A 12,458-nucleotide genomic window follows, 5' to 3' on the forward strand; every position below is an offset into this window, starting at 1 on the left:
GCCTAAGACTGGAAACAAAACGCAGAGTTGGGCTTCTGCTAGAAGCCTGAACTGTGGGTATTCGGTCACTGCATTTGTCCAAATATGCCCACACAAATGCAAGAATTGATCTTGGATATATCACTAAATTGCAGCAAATGGGTGATTTTGCAAATATGCAAATCATGTAAGGACAGAATGCACGTTATTGTATTATTGTCTGAGTGCCCAGATGACCAATCATATTTTAATGTCATCTATGATTTCATGGAATTTTACATTTTTAATTATGAATGCATATAACTCTTCCCTCTTATTATTTCATATATTTAGTTCATTGGAAGCTGATATAATATAGTCATTTACATTTTGATATATACATGTGTGTACATATATATATATATATATATACATGTTTTATTCTAAAAAATTCTTCTTAATAATACACCTGAACTTCATTTGATGGATGATGTGTGAAATCATTTGCACAGGCACAAGTCAGAATTACCGCATCATGAGAACTGTGCCATTCCAGCTCCCGGCGCAGGCTTCTTCAAACACAGGTAGGTCAGTTCTGGAATACATGAGCAATTTCCAGAAAAGAGAAAAGAAGGGGAGGATGACCTTACCTTCACCACTCCATGAAGGTGCTGGCTCTTAGGCCACTTAGTAGCTGCATTCTGTGGGGCAGCAGGATAGCAGGGAAGCCAGAAGCCGATGACTAGCAGGGATCTCTCCAGACCACAAAATGGGGGCAGTATTTTCTGAAACACTTCTAGAGCCGATTCTGTGCCTCGTGGTAAAGCTGTTGAGGCAGAATATGGGCGACTAAGTATCTGAAGTCTGCATTTTTAAATCATGTTAAACTATAGAGAACACAAAGTCTTTTTTAATCACACAGTTCAGTGGCACTTACCACAGTCCCACTGTTCACAGCTGTTCACCTCCAGAGCTTTCTCAGCTCCCCAAACTGAAACTTTGTACCCAATACACAGGAACTCCCATCCTCTCTCCTGCTTCACCAGCATTAACCACTACTCTATTCTGTATCTTGAATTTCTATATTCTGGGTAATCCATAGTTGTAGAATCTTACAGTGTTTGATGTTTTATGTAAAAAAAAAAAGTTTTGTGGTTTTTTTTTTTTTGTAATAAGAAAATGGTCACTGCTAAAGCACATTCATGTCTCATGCAGCATCGGGTATTTTAGAAAATCTTATATTTCTCAGGGACCTCTGAGGGTACCAAAACTCTTCCAGAGGAACTCATGGAATCAAAATGACCTAATGTTAAGAAATTACATGAGGGGATGGAGAAATGACTCAGAGGTTAAGAGCACTGACTGCTCTTCCAGAGGTCCTGAGTTTGATTCCCAACAACCACATGATGTCTCATAGCCATCTATAATGAGATCTGGTGCCCTCTTCTGGCATACAGGGATAGATGGAAGTAGGATGTTGTATATGTCATAAATAAATAAATAAATTTGCACAGGCACAAGTCAGAATTACCGCATCATTAGAACTGTGCCATTTCAGCTCCCGGCGCAGGCTTCTCCAAACACAGAAGCCTAAAAAAGAAACTACGTGATATGACTGGAGAAATGACTCAGAAATTAAGAGCGCTTGCTGCTCTTGCAGAGGACTTAAGTTCAATTCCCATCACCCACATCCGACAGTTCTCAACTGTGTGTAACTCAGAATTCAGGGGATTCAATGGCCTCTATGTGATATGGAAAAAGACTGAATGAGGAAGACACTAAGTACAGTTACCAAAAAAATGAAAGACCACAATTCATAGATGTTTTATTTGGAAAATATTGTTTCCATTCCAAAACAAGTTTTTGTGAACTGTTTTGAATTTGATGAATCTGTTCTTGAATTAGTTGATTTTTGAATTCTGTTTTCAGTTCTATCATGCAAAATATCAATAGACGTGGCTTAAAAAAACAAAATGTCCAAGGATGCCATAAAACATTTAAGAGGGTACAAGCTAACTGAGTATGGGTACACAAACCTGTAATTCCAGCTACTGCAGAAACTGGGGCGAGAGTTGAAAGGTTGACACCAGCCCAAGTTATGTTTATTCCAGGACAGACAAGGTAATTTAATTAGACCCTCTCTCGAAACCAAAATAAAATGAGGTAGAGGTGCAGCGTGCCAGTAGCAATCACACAGAAGACATGGGAACTTTGGTTTGATCGCCAGTTCTGAAAAAAAATAGTGTGAAAATGGACCTAAAACAAAATTGGTAGCCAAGTACAATGCCATTCACCTGTAATCCCAGAACGCAGGAGGCTGATGCAGGAGGATTACAAGTTAGAGGCCAATATAGGCTATATAGCAAGCTCAAAAACAGCATGAGCTACATCGCAAAATGAGACTCAAAGAGGGAGAGGAATTATATTTTAACCTTTTCTACAATAAATGACACAAAGATTAGCTCAGAATCAGGCTTTTTAAAAAAAAATAAGATTCCCAGATGAGCTCAGAGTGTCACTGCCACAAATAATCAGCATATCATAACGACTGAGGAAGATGGGATAGTGTATCAGGTATGCCTGCTAAAGCACTGAGGGGGATTTAGCTCTAATACATATATGCAGATGGCAGTGTTGAGCAAAATATACCAAAAAATGAATTAATGAAACCTTGGGATACACCAATAAAAGGATAGTGTCCAGAATGAAGGAGATGATTTTCCTTTTACTATACACCATTTTGGGAGTACTGGGTTTAGCTTTAGAGTACCGTATACCAAGAATGACAAAACAGAATACAATATGTCCTCAAAAGGACAAATGAGCTAACAAGGAGACTGGAATGCAAGACAAATGTAGAATTATCACATTTGTTAAATCTAGAGGCTAATATCTAGACATATCAGTCCCAGACAACTGGAAAAAATGTGGTTGAATAGTCATCATGTAGAAGAGATCCTTCTCCCCAGGTAAGGCTATCCACACATGTGGCTTTCTATACCATCCCCTTGGTTGAAAATGAATGAAATTTATGCCCTGCCCATGCTGAAGCATGTATGCATGGGCAGCCCATATATGAAGGTTCTGTTGAACTTGTCCATATTGGGTTTCATGATCTAAGTTGATGAGAATGATTGACCAGGCTTCCTCCTCAAGAGGGCACCAGATCTCATTACAGATGAGCCACCATGTAGTTGCTGGAAATTGAACTCAGGACCTCTGGAAGATCAGGCAGTGCTCTCAACCGCTGAGCCATCTCCCCAGCTCCTTGGCTAGTAATTCTCAAATCTGTTTGTCCAGAAGGCAGCACTCTGCCCTCCCTGGGTTTCCTCTATCTAGACTGCCTCAGGCACCTTCACCTCCACAGGACTAGATCCAAACTGTTAGTCCTATTTTTGCCTCAAAAAATTCTTAGTGGATTTCCTTCTGGGCTCCAGGAAGGAAATTTGTCCCAGTCTGGCTAACACTCTGAGTGTGTACCTTTATATTTCCGTGATGCTAGCTTATACAATAATCAGGAAGAAATGGAAGCAAACCCTCCAAACCTGTCTTGAAGCCAGGTTCACAAGGGATTTGGTCTTCCCTCAAAAATGAATGTGCTTTGAATCCTAAATTTTCTAGATTATATTAAAAATTAATTTCTGGCACCATCAGGGACAAAATCATTAAGTAGAAAAACTTGGAGAGTTCCCTGCCCTTCTCTAGACAACACTTCCCTGATTGTTAAAGGGAAGGTCTCCATGTCTTCTTACAGATGGATCCTTCCAAGTATCTATAGCAGACATTGTTCTGGGGAAGGTACAGACATTATGAATAAGTGTTCATGCCATTTGGCCTGTGTAATAGCTCAGCTGTGTTCCAATCTCATCCTCCAGGACCTGCTGGGCTGCAGGCTGATCATATATCTTCACAATACTCTCGTCAGCTCCAGGCATCCAGCCCAACATGACGTACTTGTGCACAGTCCTGATGCGCCTCTGGCAATATCAGCATGTTACTCAACTGGAGAAATGATCAGGTAAAAATGACAACCCTGAGGCACATGCAGTACCCCTCCCCACACCCCAAGACTCTGATGCATTCTGCATGGGTCACTTACAAGATTTATGACCTTGGACAAATCATGGGACCTCTCTGAGCCTCCGTTTTCTCATCTGTGAAAAGAAGAAGGGGGGGGGGAATAACATACAACGCTATGGATGTTGGTCAACTGGTAGAATGCTTGCTTAGCATGCACAAAGTCCAGAGTTCAAGTTGATGACACACACCTATGATCCCAGCACTTAGGAGCAGAGGTAGGAGAATGAGAAATTCAATGTCATCCTTGGCTACAAAGCTAGTCTAAGGTCAACCTGGACAACGTGTCCAAAAAAGGTTAGTAATCCATAATTTACCTAACTGCTGTGAAAACTGACATTTTTGGCTGAGCCAAAATGTACATTTTTTAAATTTTCCACTTAAAGAAAACCTTGGATTCTGATCAAGTCCCCCTTCTGTGTCCTTCCATTCTGATCATTACCCGATCACCCACCAGCCAAATACTCAAAGAACTAAGGCTATATCTGGGGACTCACAGCTCAGCCACTTGCACAAGTCAGGTGGCTTCTGCTTCCTTTCACAGGAAGCAAGTTCCTTCCCACTGAGACTGTCCAGGCAGCTCTGCAGGAGCCCCCATCCAATGACTCTCATTCTGCCTCTTGGGGTCAAATTGTACTGATAAATCCTCTTTAGTCATGAAAAGTCTAAAGATATCAGAAGACAACCATCATGGCCTAGTCACTTTCCTGGCTTCTTTTCTTAATCTCCATTTTGTCTCATTCCCCCTTTAGAGACAATATAACCAAGCATAGTACTTGAGCTATGGCTCTACAAATGCTGGTCAGAATAAAAGGATTGATTGCTGCAATTTTAGAGCCTATACAATAATTCATAAATATAACCTGAGTTTACATTAACTTTTCCACCTTGGTCATGAGTTCATCCTTTAGAACTGTAATTTCTTAAAAGAATGTTGTTTGCTTTATAAAACAAACACAAAATGTCACACTTGCTCTTTTTTTTATTTTTTTATTGAAAAAATTTCCGCCTCCTCCCTGCCTCCCATTTCCCTCCCCCTCCTCCCACTCCTTTCCCCCTCCCCTCACTCCTCTCCCCCTCCCCCCACTCCTCTCCCCCTCTCCTCACTCCTCTCTCCCTCCCCCCACCCCATTCCCCCTCCCTCTCGAGTCTGAAGAGCAGTCCGGATTCCCTGCCCTCTTATCAAATTTATTTTGTTATTGTTGGATTATCTTTGTGGTCTGGTAAATTCTTCATAGATTCCTAGTTCTGTCATCCAGCATATTACTTTTCCTTGCATTCCATTTCTGTCTTCCCACCGCATAAGCATGCTATTCTACAGCTCCACCCAAGACATGAACTAGAATGTTGGAGCCAAGCCAGAGCCAGGTAGAGCGCTGCAGGCAGCCTACTACCAAGGACCTCTCCATAATGGTGACGTTCAGCATTTTCCCCAACTTGATGTGCCTGAGAGACCTGCGCCCACCCATTTCCATCACCACAGTGGCTCACATAGCATCTTAGAGACTCAGGGAGGGGGTAGGCCTCCTGAGAAGCAAGCTCAACTGGGAGAAAGGCCTTTCTCCATGTACTGTTGCTAATTCCAAAGAGAATTAGTTCTGGGAAGTAAATAAGTATGTAAAGTATCCAGCATGTTTGATAGATAGTCAGTATTCAATAAAAGATTGTCTTAAAGAACGCATTCAGAATCTCGCTGGAAGAGAAATGCTGACTCATAGTTCCTCCATCTTGTTCACAGAGCACCACAACAAAAAGCTTTGTCATGCTCTTCTCTGCCCTGCAGACACACTGTAATCATCAATTAATTAATAGATCTCATCCTGAACACTGTGTGAGAATTCCTGATCCAGAAAAAATACAGAAAAGAACTGACACTCTTTGTGAATGTTTTCTTCACGTGCATGAGTGGTTCTGGGAAGTAAATAAGCAATGTATGTAAAGTATTCAGCATGTTTGATAGATAGTCAGTATTCAATAAAAGATTGCCTTAAAGAACGCATTCAGAATCTTGCTGGAAGAGAAATGCTGACTCATAGTTCCTCCATTTTGTTCACAGAGCACCACAACAAAAAGCTTTGTCATGCTCTTCTCTGCCCTGCAGACACATTGTAATCATCAATTAATTAATAGATCTCATCCAAAAAGGCCATATTTCCTGGCTCCTACTTCTGACTACATAGCATAGTTCCCCAGTGGGACTATTGTGGCTAACACTATACCATATTATCCACTGCCCCCATCATTGCCCTTCCAGCTGCTCCTATACCTAATCCTGCTCTTTACAGCACCAGTAATAGAATCCAGGCAAGGTAGCCAAGGCTGCTCTTGAAACTACGCAGTTCCCACATTTTTACAGCTAAAGGACAGATTGTGATACTCCATTCTCCTCACACCCACATCTCTGACATGATCCCCAAGTCCCCCCCCCCCTTCTGCCTCTCCCATTTTGTGTCCCTGTGACTCATGATGCTGCGTACCACATCTCAAGGCTTCCAGTCACCACAGGTCCAGGTGAAGTCGAGGGGGAAGGGAATCTGAAATCTGAGAAGTCTGTGAGTGTGCAACACCAGAAGACATTTTATCCTGGGTTTCTCTAGTACTGCGTGGGTGATAATCCGTGTATTATTATAGAAATAGCAAATATGTACATGGATGCTTTATATTTTATAAAATTCTACAGTGAATAAATTTCTCTTTGATCCTCAAAATAGTTCAGTGGCTTCATTTGTGTAAAAGCATTGTTAAAAAATTTAGAAAGAAATTGTCTTTATCAAGCTAAACTATACATACACATACACAAAAATAATCCCTGTCACACAATCCAGTTCAATAAGACAAAAATGTTGAATATCATCTACTTTGCCCCCAAAGGCATTAAACTCTAAGTTTCTATCTTTTAAACAGGATATTAGCTTTATTTTAGAAATAAGCACAATTCTCAAAAAGGTTAATTTGCTCAATGTTCATATTACAAATAACAGAGACGACCCGCAAAGCCTGGGTTATTTGATTCTAAACCTTCTAATTCTTACCTTCTCAGTCCTGGTAAGGCCATTCAACTGCCTTCAGCAAAATGGCCGCCATCCTCCCTTTGGAGAAATGGGCAGTGGCTAACGGAAGCCATCTTCCTAAATACGCAGAATCCTAACAAATTCTCCAAAAAAATATTTTTTAAAAAAATATCACCTTCCCTCCCAGGCAGTGGAGTTTCTAAATCGTTCTAGAAAAGCTTTTCTCTTTCTCCTTACAGGTAGGAAGCCTCAGAGAGCCGCATGCACCCCTGCCAGCTGAAGCAGCCAGCTCCAACCCCACCCTCCATCTTGCCGCAGTACATGACTCATCATCGTCATCAAACCATTGGGCCTGCCCACTGTCTCACTGCATCAAAAATGCCGCAGTCTGCGGAAATGTCATTGTTTTCATCCTCCATGTCTCAGCCCCGTCTTTTCCACTGCAGTTCCCAAAAAACAACAGGAACACGCGCACATGACAGAAATTCAGACAACGCAGTCCAATTTCTACATAAAGCCACAAGCCCTGAGGAGAAGCCCTGCCAGAGATGAGAAATGACGTACTTTGCTGAAGCTGCCACTTCCCCAACCACCTTGCTAAAAAAATAATTAGGAAGTAAACACTCCGACTCAGTTCTAAACAACTCCCTCATTCACACCTTGGCTTACCTATTGTAATTAGCTTTCTTCAAAATCGCTCACTCACTCCTAATTTAAATGGCTATCACAGTTAAAGGGGTGAAAAGCCTGTCATTTGTGGAGTGAGACAATCAACCAAATAGCCTGAGGTGAGTCCCGTACAAAGAATGGCCCTAGGAGCTGGCCTGCAGAGCCAGGCATCATCACTGCACCACAAACCACCCAGTCTCAGCTCCAGCCTGCCAGATGACGTCAGCGTTCAGACTGCCTCCCAGATGCCTCAATTTAGAGCCCCAAACCCTTTTTTATATGTCTGTATAAGACATTAAATATATATATAAAAAAATTCTTCAGGTTGTGCTAACCTCTTCTGAGCCCTCCCTCTATCAACCCTGCTTCCTGTATTTTCCTATCTCCTTATCTGATCGCTTTTCTTTTGCCCAGATTATTTTCAACATCTATAAATACCTGGATCCTTGTCTGGGCTTGAGTCAGCATAGTCTTCAGCCATCCTCCTGGCTTTACCGACCTCAGGCTCCAGCTCTGCGCAATCACCTTAAACTGGCTCAAATGGATTTTTAACTGAACAGAAATTACTTTTTTTTCTTTGTCATAAAATATTTAAAGTGATCAAGATCAATTTCTGTCCATTTTCAACCCATTTGGTCCAGTTTATAGCACTGACGCAGTAGCAAGGCACTGAGGGGCTCAGGATGCATCAGGAATGAGATGAAGCTGCGTCAGTTCTGCTCAGAAGACCAGTGGGGGACAAAAAGGACCTGATGCTGAGGACCATACCATTAGTAATGGTGACGCTGGAGGGGGAATCAGAAGAACCTAATAGTCCATGAGGTAGGATCAAACCACTGTGGACCCCGGGGGAGGGGCTTAAAGGCCTGATGCTCAATGACGCAGTATCTAATCATTCCTGTGAGAAAGGAGGGGAAAGATGCTGATGCTCAGCAGATAGGAACAAACCACTGCCATGTAGAGGGAGCTGAGAAGGGATGCTTTAGTGCAAGACATCATCAAAGCACTCTTACAAACCAGATAACTAGAGGGAAGGGTAAGAGAACAGAGAGCATAATAATCTATGAGACAGGAGCAGGCCACTCTGGAGGTTTAGTGACAAGGATGATGTTCTAAGAAATAGGACCAAACCACTGGGGGGACGGGGGGAGGAGCAGGAAAGAGCTGAAATCTCCTAAAGCAAATTTAATTCCCCCTAGTGACATAAAAGAAGATTTAATATTCTTAGAGATAGAGTCAAATCCTGTTTTTTGATTTATCATGGGTCTGATATACATGATCTCCTTTGCTCTCTACTCCGCCCTGATGGTTGGATCAGACCATATTTCCACAAAAGCTTCTGCACAAATTCTGAGCTGCCCCTTGAGGGTTGCTAGGCAACAGTGCAGCAGCTGCCCAGGGAACCTTGCCCTTTTGACATTAACCCCTTAGTTTCTGAAAAGAAGAATGTACAAAAAAAATGAGGAGCAAGATGAGGAATGCTAGTCAAGGGAGAATGGATCCCGAACAAAGAACCGTTAAAATTTAAATGTAACTAGTGAGTGGGTGGGAAATGATGGATACACAGAAGTGGAAACATCCTTACACAGCAACCGTCCTGTAGCTTTTAAAAAATCAGAACCAATCCCTGGTCAGACCTTTGAGCCTTCCTGTGACATCCTTAACCAGTGCCTCTTGAACATCATTTATATCTTTCTTTAAGGTAGCTTTCTGGGAAACGTACCTGGTTTTCCTGTAACTCTGGTTATTCTTTTCATTCAATCCAAACATCCCCAAGTTAACCCCATAGTCTGTGTTCTATCTTCTAGAGTGGTGGTTGCTAAAGACAAACTAGGACTCACAGGCCACATCCAACCTACTGTCTATTTTCATGCAGAACACAACCTAAGAATTTTTTTGACATTTTAGCTTTTTTTTTTTTTTTAAAGCAAAGAAAGGTGGCATGCTCCTTCATTTACACACACGTAGGAATACTTCTCTGTCACCAAGGTAGAGTTAAATAAGCAGATATAAACCAGGAGAGTTCTCAAAACCATAACATGCAGTGCCTGCCTGGCTTTTTAGATGATAAGTGTGCTAAATCTCAGGAGTCTCCCGTTTTTGTTGGGGAAAAAACACTGGCCCTATAGTTTGATGGTCTTTCACTTAAGAGACCTCAGGTACTGCGGAGACTCACTCTATCAGCCCTTCCTCCATGCCCACCTTACCAGACTAGAGAGCTAGGAAATAAATGAGGCCTGGCCTGAGATACAGTGACGATGCAACAAGCTTGTTCTTTCTGGTACTGATGCTGCAAGGTCCTTAGCTCTCCATTGTGCCTGCCGTCGTGAGCTCAGGGCTAACTAACCTGGTCAGGAAGACAAAGCCCACAGTGATGTCTGCCAGACATCCAGTCCCATTTTCCATGGCCTCTGTTGATCCTGGAGCCAACCTTCAGGCTGGACTCAACAGATTCAGGACGAAAATAGGCGCTTGGCCAGGAAGGCTGGCTTTCCACAAAGTGCTCTTTCCCCCAATGGCCAAAGCAAACGCTGCAGGCTGGGGCTAACAGCCAGCCAGCCGCTCCCGACCTCTGCCAGCCAGCACCAAGGAGGCCCAGAGTCAACAGTGCACGCACAGGTCTTCTATTTCATTCCTCCTTAATTACTCCAACATCAGATTTCCCTTCAGTGAATCTGAAAAACCAAACAGAACTGAAGGCGGCTCTCGCCTCTAGGAAATCTCAGAGATCTTCTACCAACCCCGGCTTCAAAGATTTACTCTCTTCTGCTTTTCGGTGTTACGCCCAAATCTGCAATCCCCGACAAGCCGACAAGGAAACCAAGAGTCCCGTATGTAAAAGCAAAGAGCCTTTATTTTAATCAAGTTTGCAAACTCGATCTCCCCACATGTCTAACGGAGAGCCCTGAGCTCAGTTAGAATAGGGTTTAAACTGATTGTTCCTATTTCTTAAAAGAAGGAAGGATGCATGCAGGAATGCGTCAACAGCACCCCATGCTCTGGCTGACTCACATGCCAAATGGGGAATCAAAACAATCAAACCAACTATTCTTCCTGAATTAGGCAGCCACTCTCTCCTTACTGTGAGGAGGGCTTGAGTGAGAGTCAGGATTTGGATACTGGGTAAGGAGGGCATGGAAAAAGGAAGGGGGAAAAGCAAAGAAAAGGGATAGAAAATCCTAAACAATACTAAAGGCAAGCACTCTATCCCTGAAATACATCTCTAGTCCTCTTTTTACTTTTTGTTTTAAAGCAGGATCTAAGTTGCCCAGGGTGGTCTGAACTCAGCCTGTAGCCTAGGCAAGACTTGAATAATAATGTGTATTATTTAATATATAAATTGAATACAATTTATTATAAATATAAATGTGAAACTTCTGTCTCAGCCTCCCAAGTATATGGAATTTCAGGCACTGCAAAAGAAAGTACATCCATCTAGCATATGAAATCTCTTTTAAAGCAATAACATGTGATCAATGAGCGACAGTGGGATGGGGGGAGTAAACCGAGAAAATGACACTGTATTAGGTATAACTGTTCGTGTAGAAACTACTCTTCCAATGAACCTCTTTTTCTAATGATAATAATAGGCATATCTCAATAAAAACCAGCCTGTAATTAAAGAGAAATTTGTCCGCAGTGATGTTTTATTCCTGAACTGGTGAACAACATACCCCAGAATAACATAAACAACTCACAAGATTATTGTAAGATATTTTAAATTTTTGAGGGAAATATACAGCTCATAAACTAGTACCATTGCCATTTTTACACTTAAGTGCTCAATAAGTATAAATGCAACAGAGTTCTCTTCACTTAGGGATGCCATAAAGAAAATCACTGAGTCAGTGAGGGCACAATGAACCAAAAATACGGGGCACTTTTATATATGCACTGCAGGTACTATTTCATGTCATCTCCAGCCATTGTGAGGTAAGTCCTAATATTGTTTTTGTTTCTTAAAGAAATGAAGGCTCCAAAAGATATAACCATTTTCCCAGGATACCCAGGCCATTGACACCATGATGGGAGACCAGTTGTAGGAAACTCCAGATATTGTTTTCTTGACCGGTTCTGCATAATTAGTTCTATGCATATTGAAGCTCTAGGCTCAGAAGAATGTCTTAAGATATTAGTCCTATTCTAGAAGTACAGAAGCATCTTATTTCTAGATTAACATTGATACTATAAGAGGTACAAGGAAAGAGGCACTGCTTAAAACTAAATACTAAGCAGAAGCAAAAATTCAGATACCCTTCTAAGTATTTCAACTATTCAACTGTTTTTGAACAAATTTTGGAGGAATCTCCATGGTTTATAGAATCTGGCCTTACATTTTGTTTTATTAACATATATTCATTGTATCATGATGGGTTTAGTAAGGACAATTTCCTTCAAGTATATAAAGTACCCTGATTATATCCATTTCCCCATATCCTCTCTTTTGTCCTCCCTCCTGCAATCTGTCTCTTGCTCTCCCTCTCATCTTCCTCTTTCCAGCAGCTTTTACATTATACATATGGTCCTGTGTAGCTACCCAAATTATAGGATCTATGAATGACAGAAAACATGCAAGATTTGCCTGGCTCATTTCACTTAATATGATCATCACAAATATGGTCCATTTCCGTTGAACAAAATCATTTTATGCTTCATAGCTGAATAAAGCTCCGTCATCCACATGTACCATATTCTCTTTATCCATTCATCTGTCAACAGACCTTGAACTGATTCTGTAACTTG

At 41.6% G+C, this 12,458-nt stretch overlaps 1 long non-coding RNA gene across 3 annotated transcripts in view; it reads right to left on the minus strand.

Annotated features, from left to right (window-relative positions):
• LOC121444287 overlaps positions 1-8,535 on the minus strand; it is a 62,666-nt gene extending 54,131 nt beyond the window's left edge. For all 3 annotated transcript variants that reach the window (XR_005973774.1, XR_005973773.1, XR_005973772.1), the window contains exons 1-3: positions 8,154-8,535; positions 4,058-4,112; positions 609-784 (exon numbers count right to left, since the gene is read on the minus strand). This is a non-coding gene — a long non-coding RNA (uncharacterized LOC121444287). The remainder of the gene's footprint in view (positions 1-608; positions 785-4,057; positions 4,113-8,153) is intronic.
• Between the last annotated feature and the right edge of the window lie 3,923 nt (positions 8,536-12,458).

The sequence above is a fragment of the Microtus oregoni genome, unplaced genomic scaffold (assembly GCF_018167655.1).
Source record: "Microtus oregoni isolate MIOR12 unplaced genomic scaffold, Mior012 000119F_ref0000445, whole genome shotgun sequence".
Lineage (NCBI taxonomy): Eukaryota > Metazoa > Chordata > Mammalia > Rodentia > Cricetidae > Microtus > Microtus oregoni.